The sequence below is a fragment of the Ornithodoros turicata genome, unplaced genomic scaffold (assembly GCF_037126465.1).
Source record: "Ornithodoros turicata isolate Travis unplaced genomic scaffold, ASM3712646v1 ctg00000914.1, whole genome shotgun sequence".
In the NCBI taxonomy this organism is placed as follows: domain Eukaryota; kingdom Metazoa; phylum Arthropoda; class Arachnida; order Ixodida; family Argasidae; genus Ornithodoros; species Ornithodoros turicata.
The window spans coordinates 1-7,500 of NW_026999416.1; the positions used below are offsets into that span (position 1 = coordinate 1).

The 7,500-nt window shown below is 46.3% G+C and overlaps 2 long non-coding RNA genes across 2 annotated transcripts; both read left to right on the forward strand.

The window, feature by feature from the left end:
* On the forward strand, nucleotides 1-740 carry LOC135375667 (uncharacterized). The gene is made up of 2 exons (XR_010417326.1): nucleotides 1-79; nucleotides 560-740. It is a non-coding gene; the product is annotated as an uncharacterized LOC135375667 (long non-coding RNA).
* Nucleotides 741-6,171: 5,431 nt separating this feature from the next.
* LOC135375657 (uncharacterized) lies at nucleotides 6,172-6,807 on the forward strand. Its single transcript, XR_010417322.1, has 3 exons — nucleotides 6,172-6,202; nucleotides 6,310-6,429; nucleotides 6,756-6,807. It is a non-coding gene; the product is annotated as an uncharacterized LOC135375657 (long non-coding RNA).
* Nucleotides 6,808-7,500: the final 693 nt, after the last annotated feature.

The following is a 7,500-nucleotide window of genomic DNA, read 5'->3' on the forward strand; positions in this document are numbered from 1 at the left end:
TGGCTGGATCTCGTAGGGAGCAGACGTATGTTCTCCGCGCTCGCTCAGTTTCTGCCTGGAAGTTGCCGCGGGGGAAAAGGTGAGTGAGTGATTTTGACGCGCTCCTTTTCTCGTATGTTTGCCGTGTTTAGCGGTGACCGCGCTCGTGTTAAGCCTTTTCTCGCATGTTTAGACTTGTTTTGCGGTGTCCAAGCCTGTTGACGCATGTTTAGCGATGTGTGGTTCCCGCCTTGTGTTAGCTGCATAGTGTTGTGGTTAGGGCTAAGCGATCGCCCCCGTAAGCCTCTTTCCTCGTATGTTTGCCGTGTTTAGCGGTGACCGCGCTCGTGTTAAGCCTTTTCTCGCATGTTTAGCGATGTGTGGTTCCCGCCTTGTGTTAGCTGCGTAGTGTTGTGGTTAGGCCTAAGCGATCGTCCCCCCGTAAGCCTTTTTCCCCGATGTGTACTGTTTTCTGTTTTAGCAGTAGCGGTTAGACCTTTTCTCTCGCATGCCTAGACTTGCTTAGCAGTGCTGTCATTTTTACCCGCCGCTAGTATCTTGTTCTGTCTTTCTCGTCTAGAGCTATGATGGTGGCGCCATCTGGTGTGATGCCTTGCAACTAAGTGGCCACCTGTCGTCGATCTCTGCAACTGCTGGGTGCAAACTACCAACATGGCGGACGCTGGTCACTCGGGTGTTGCGGAGCGGCTTCTTCGCCGCGGCATCGTTGATTTTCGAATAAATTGTTTCTCTCCACTCTATTTCTATCTTTTTATTTTATTTTCTGCCTATTTTTTATTTTTTATGACCACGATTATCCGGAAACGCACATCTTGGTCTGGACGCAAGATAGACATTCCCCAATTAGTGTGATGGCTCCCTGGAGGGTGCTGATTAATGTGGGGGGTCCCAATTAGCTCTAATTGCTAATTAATGGCGTCCAGGCCAGATGTGCGTTTCCGGATAATCGTGGTCAGTACTTACTATATTAAGGACACCAACCATTTCCTCGAATTACTTAGCAAATGTGAACCACCCAATGCAGGCTTGCTTGTAACGCTAGACGTTACCTCCGGTAACACTAACATCCCACATGAGGATGGCGTGCTAGCAGCGGAGGCGGCGTATCTGAAGTACTCCGATCGCGCGGTTGACCAATCTGTATTACCAACTCTACTCAACTTGATCCTCAAAAATAATAACTTCGAATTTGACGGCCGCCACTATCTACAAATAAATGGCACAGCTATGGGAACTAAGATGGCACCAACGTACGCAAATATTTTCATGGGCGCGCTAGAGGAAAAATTTCTAGCCGTGCGCGACAAAAAACCTAGTCTATACAAACGCTTCCTGGACGACATATTCATGGTTTGGCCCACTCCGAAAAAGATCTCACAGGATTCATTCGCGATTTCAACCTGGTACACCCCGCCATGAAGTTCACCCACTCCTTCTCGGCAACGACTGTTAATTTCCTAGATGTAAAAGTAACCTTAACCGAGAAGGGATTTTCCACTGACCTGTACCGAAAGCCAACCGATGCTCAGCAGTACCTTTCCTTTAACAGTTGCCACCCGCGCCATACTAAATTCGCCACTCCTTATAGCCAGGCACTCCGATACAGGAGGATCTGCTCGGACGACGATGTTCTAAACAAAAACCTCGCGGAATTAGAGCAGACCTTCGTTAATCGTAATTTTCCACCCAGTCTAGTAAAAGACGCCCTGTCCAAAGCACAACAAATAGACCGGATGAACTTATTCGGTAAACGCAACGACGAACCCAAGGGCGACCGCGTAAACCTTGTTCTTACCTTAGGTGCAGGCGCGGGTAATATTAACAGTATCCTCCACCGCCACCATAGCATCCTTCTGCAGTCTGAACGGACACGACACATATTTGCCGAGGAGCCACGAGTTACCCACAGACGTGCCCGCAACCTTCAAGATAGACTAGTCAACTCCAAAGTTCCCAAACCATTAACACCTATACGGCGGGATGCCATCCATGCAATGGTAAAAGATGCCAAATATGCAAATCAATGCAAAGCTGATGATGATTCGTGTTTTAATTGCGCAGCAGTAACTACGACCATAATGCGCCAAGACCATGATAAAAGCATTAACAATTTAAGAGAAAATGATCCAGTGATTCATTAAAGAGTATAAGGATTTCATTAAAACTAACGCATTACCAATCGAAAGGCATAAAAGAAAGCTGTAAAGCTAGAGTGCATTTAAAAGACCAATGTTTTGGAAGAAGTTAAAAACCCGTTCAAACGGTACGAAAGCTTCATCCCCTAGTAAAAGGGAAGGATGGAGAGGTAAATGGTATGTGTAAAACTCATGGAAATGACGGTGTCGGTGGGTTTCATACAATGGACATGCGATGAGAAAGTGGAGGACGGAACTGTATACGCCACACTGTGTGCAGAACGGGGGATCCTCCCTACGGAGGAGGTGACCGTGCGTCAAATGGGTGTGGCCAATCCTCAGCCTTGCGGAAACAACTTCATGGAGACGATTATTAAAAACGTACATTGATTTCCCTATAGTGGGTTTAACTAAATGGAGTTTATTCTCATGTTGTGTAGCCCAGTGCTGCTGCCACCTGCTATTTATGATTCTCCTAAGTGCTAGACGGAGGTCATGAGAGGGTACGTCAAAGTGGCTGATCTCAAATGAAAGGGCCGCTGTGGCAGCTGTGTCGGCAAGTTCGTTCCCGGGTATACCAACATGACTGGGTACCCAGAAGAAAGTTAAAGAAAATCCCTTTTTTATCACCCTACCGGAAAGGCACTGTGCCCTGCGTACGAGAAGGTTCTTTGATATACCTATGTTGCCTATTGCTTTAAGACAACCTAGAGAATCTGTGTAGATGACTGATGACTTGATATGATATTGTAAAATATAGTTCAATGCGGTTATTATACCATATATCTCAGCACTAAAAATGGATAGGCTGAAATGGATAGTACATGAGGTAGACGATATGAACGTGTACACCCATCGGTTACCATTGCGCATGATACAGCGGTAACAGTTTTTGAACCATCTGTATAAAAAGCTCTGTGTTCACCAAGACTTCGTTTTAGGGACTCGAACTCCTGCTGGAGTACGACAGGTGGTGTGTCCTGCTTCCTCCATTTCGTCAATGTGCAATTAAAACGTGGAGGAGACTGCCACGGCGGAATACGTGAGCTAGCCTGTACTACCGTGGAATCGCAATGAGGGAAGTTGTAAGCCTCACATCCCTGAAGGACACGCATGCTGAATGGAGGGACAACGTTGTGTTTATTAAGGAAAAGCTGTTTGTAGGATGTGTCTTCGACACAGGGAATGGCTGGGTTATGGGTGTATCCCTTTACCCTCAAGAAGTATTGGATGGATAGGTAAAACCTCCTCCTTTCTAGCGACCATTCGTTGCTTTCAACATACAGGCTTTCCACTGGTGATGTGCGGAAAGCCCCAAGAGCCAGACGCAGGCCTAAATGATGCACCGGATCAAGGGCCCTAAGCACAGATTGGCGAGCTGAACCATATACAACACACCCGTAATCAAGTTTGGACCGGATTGTTGAAGCGTAAACTCTGTAAAGGGTCTGGCGGTCTGCACCCCACGATCTATGGGACAAGATTTTCAAGATATTTATAGATTTTGTGCATTTGACTTTTAGGTGTTTGATGTGGGCCAGAAATGTAAGCTTCGTGTCAAAGATGACTCCGAGGAACTTGTGCTGGTCTTTTACCTGGAGGTCACACCCATTTAACTTAAGTGAGAGTGAGGGAAATAATCCTCGAACCCTTGAAAAAAGAACGGAGATAGTTTTCTCGGTTGAGAAGCTGAACCCGTTTTGAGTTGCCCATCTACTCAGCTTGTTTATAGCGACTTGCAGCTGCCTCTCACACACTGTTAAATTCGTCGAGGAGCAACACATTTGAATGTCGTCTACGTATAAAGAGTATGTTATGGAAGGTGGGATAACTTGTGCAACAGAATTTATTTTTACAAGGAAAAGGGTGACACTGAGAACGGAGCCCTGTGGGACTCCATTTTCTTGCATAAATGGACGAGAGAGAAGTTCGCCAAGGCGGACTCTAAATGATCTATCCAGCAGAAAGTTAGCGATACATCTCAGAAGGCGACCACGTATTCCAAGGGAATAAAGATCTTGGAGGATACCATACCGCCACGTGGTATCATAAGCTTTTTCAAGATCAAAGAAAACTGATGCACAGTGGCGCCTTCTGACAAAAGCTTCTCGAATGGTTGTTTCTAAACGAATGAGATGATCGGTTGTTGAGCATCCCATTCGAAACCCACACTGAAATTGCGACAAGCAGTTATTCTCCTCCAGATAGTGCACAAGACGGTTGTTAACAATTCGTTCAAATGTCTTTCCAATGCAGCTCGTGAGGGCGATCGGCCTGTAACTACTTGGCGTTGAGGAATCCTTTCCAGGTTTCAGGATTGGGATGATGGTAGCAGTCTTCCAAGCAGATGGTATCGTGCTCCTGGACCAAACTTTGTTAAAGAACTCAAGTAGAGAAATTTTAGACTGAAATTTTAGAAAATTAGACTTTAGAAAATTTAGTTGTAGCATTGAGTAGGAGACCCTGTCTGGTCCTGGGGATGTGATGTTTCGAAATGATAAAGATCTGAGAAGCTCCACCATTGTAAAGGGCTGGTTATACAAAAACTCTTCACCACCATTCATTGGAATTACTCGTTTTTCTGCGTTGGATTTTATTGTTCTGAATTCCCTAGAATAATGTGATGAGCTTGAGACATTTTCAAAGTGTTCTCCAAGAGCATTGGCCTGTTCTTCTAGGCTGTTGTTTGACTGGCCATTAATACGTAAAAGAGGGATGCTGTAACCGATATGCTGTCCCTTGATCTTTCGGATTCTATCCCAAACAATTTTGGATGGGGTATGACCGGTTAAAGATGACACGAAACTGCTCCAAGATGAGCGCTTTGCTTGTTTGCGTGTCCATCTTGCTTTGGCCCTCGCTTTCTTAAAAAGCACGAGGATATTTGCGGTTGGATATCTTCGGAATATACCCCAAGCACGGTTTTGAAGTTTGCGTGTCTCCTCACATTCGGCCGTCCACCAAGGCTTTGGGCGCTTGGGCAGGCGGCCAGAAGACTGTGGAATACTTTCAGTTGCTGCTTGTACGATGACATTTGTGATGAGGTCGTTAGCATCCTCAATTGCTACATGATTCAATGGGATTAAAGTAAGGTCGCACTTCTCAGTAAAAGAACTCCAGTCAGCGTCCTGGAGTCTCCATCTGGGAGGACGTATTGTAAGTGTATTAACCCCTGAAAGATATTTTAAGATCACTGGCAAGTGGTCGCTTCCAAGAGGGTTTGCCTCAACTCTCCATTCTACATCCTGCAAAAGCGATGGGCTGCAGAAGGACAGGTCCAAAGCAGGGAAAGTCTGAGTTGAGGTATGTAAATAAGTTGGTGATCCTGTGTTTAAGAGGCAAATCATGGATGATGAGAGAATTGCTTCGAGTATCTGACCCCTGCAGTCAACCCTTACGCTGCCCCAAAGAGGATTATGGGCATTAAAATCGCCCAAAAGGAGAAAAGGCTGTGGCAACTGGCTGCATAAATTTTCTATGTCTGTTTGCATGATGGTTGTTGCTGGTGGCAAGTAAACAGAGCAGACTGTCACCATTTTATCGAGACAGACCTGCACAGCTACAGCCTCCAATTCTGTCACTAACTGTACTTGTTTGGTTGGAAAGCATGTTCGTGTAATGATGGCTACACCGCCGGATGCACGAGCTGCGTCAGTTCGATCTTTTCTGAAGATGTTATGTCTGCGAATAGGGTTCGGAGCTTTTTTTCTTTAGATAAGTCTCCTGCAGACAGAAACATGCCGCGTTGTAGCGGTCAAAAAGATCGTTCACGTCATCTAGGTTTGACAGTATTCCACGGCAGTTCCACTGAATAAAACTTTCCATTATAATCAATGAAATAAAGATGGCGAGCGCAGTACAAAGAAGGAGGGAGACGTGGAAAACTTTGCTGAGTAACTTGGGAAAGAGGACTTGCATTTAAGGGGCTTGAACTCTTCGCAGTTGTTGTTTCTGCTGTTCATTTGCTTTCGCGCCCCTTCCCCTGCCCTTCTCTCTCCTTTCTTTCCCTGGCATATCAGGAAACAACGTCTTGGGTTTGGAATGTATGGTCTGACATTGCAACTGAGGTAACCAGCCTTTGTATTAGAAGGTAACGCATGTAGTTGAAAAGAAAGAATAATGTGCTTGGTTGGGATTTCCTTACCATCCCTCCTCATAATGATCCGTTTTGCAGAGACCACGCCCTGCTCACTCAGTCCATCTTCAATCTCAGATTCTGTGCATTCGATGAGTTCATCTTCTGATATTACACCTTTGGTTATGTTCAGTGTGCGGTGTACGTTAACATTTACAGGTATGTTCCCGATGTTTGACAGTGTCTGTAGTGCCGTGCTTTGATGTTTGTTCTGTACTTCGACCTGGATATCCCCAGCATTCAGTTGTCTTGCGTTGTAAGATTTACCGATTACTTTTTCGAGTTCCTTCGCCACAACAAAAGGAGAAATTTTCGCAAGTGGCTTTCCCTCTTCCTTAGACTGAATTATTAGGAACTTCGGAAACCAAGGGTCTGGAGACAGATCAAGCAGATTCGGTTCAGGTCTCTCGGTGCGGCTCCGTTGTAGGCGCCGATCAGTTTTTTTAGAGCGGTGGTTATCCATGTACGAAGATATTATTGTTCAGTGCAGCAGGCGTGTCGCCCACCATGGAGCCCAACTTGGGGAACGTGCCCCGCACGCTAACACTTACCTCTGCACTATACCCTAGTGCAGCTTCTGGAGAGTGAAAAGACTGCCCAAGGTTGACCCTTGCCGCCAAAGAAGGTGAAGGGAGGAAAAGGAAGACAGTGAAGGAGTGGAGAAAGAAAAAGTAATGAAAAGGGAGATGGCGACTAGGTGAATAATCCTGGCCGGGCCTTCCAGGACTACCCGACTATGGGAAGCAGGGGCCAAAGCGGTGTGTTGCTTTCCCGGAGGGGCCCCGAAGGGTCCAAAACAACCTCCGGGTCCACTCAACCGCCAGGATCCCCCTTTCCCCAGACACGGAAAAGCCACGCACAGCTATACGTGGGGGTCTCCCTCCTGCGGCGACCCAACCGTGAATGCAGGAGGGGGCTACTGCGACTGCTGCCGGGCGATGGGGGCGCCAATTTCCCGACGCCGGGTAATGCAAAGCACGGCAGCGGTCAAGAGTACAAACTCCGACTTCTCCCTTAAAATCAATGGCGACTTTGACTGTAACTCCAGTAATATTATTTATATCATTCAATATACAACATGCTCCGCGCAATATGTAGGTCAAAGTAAAAATTCATTTAGGATTCCATTCAATAACCACCGATCAGATGTTTCGAAAAAAGGTAGCCTCCCGGTTTCCCGCCATTTTAGTCGACCCGGTCATTCCATTAATAACGTTGCACTTTTTATTT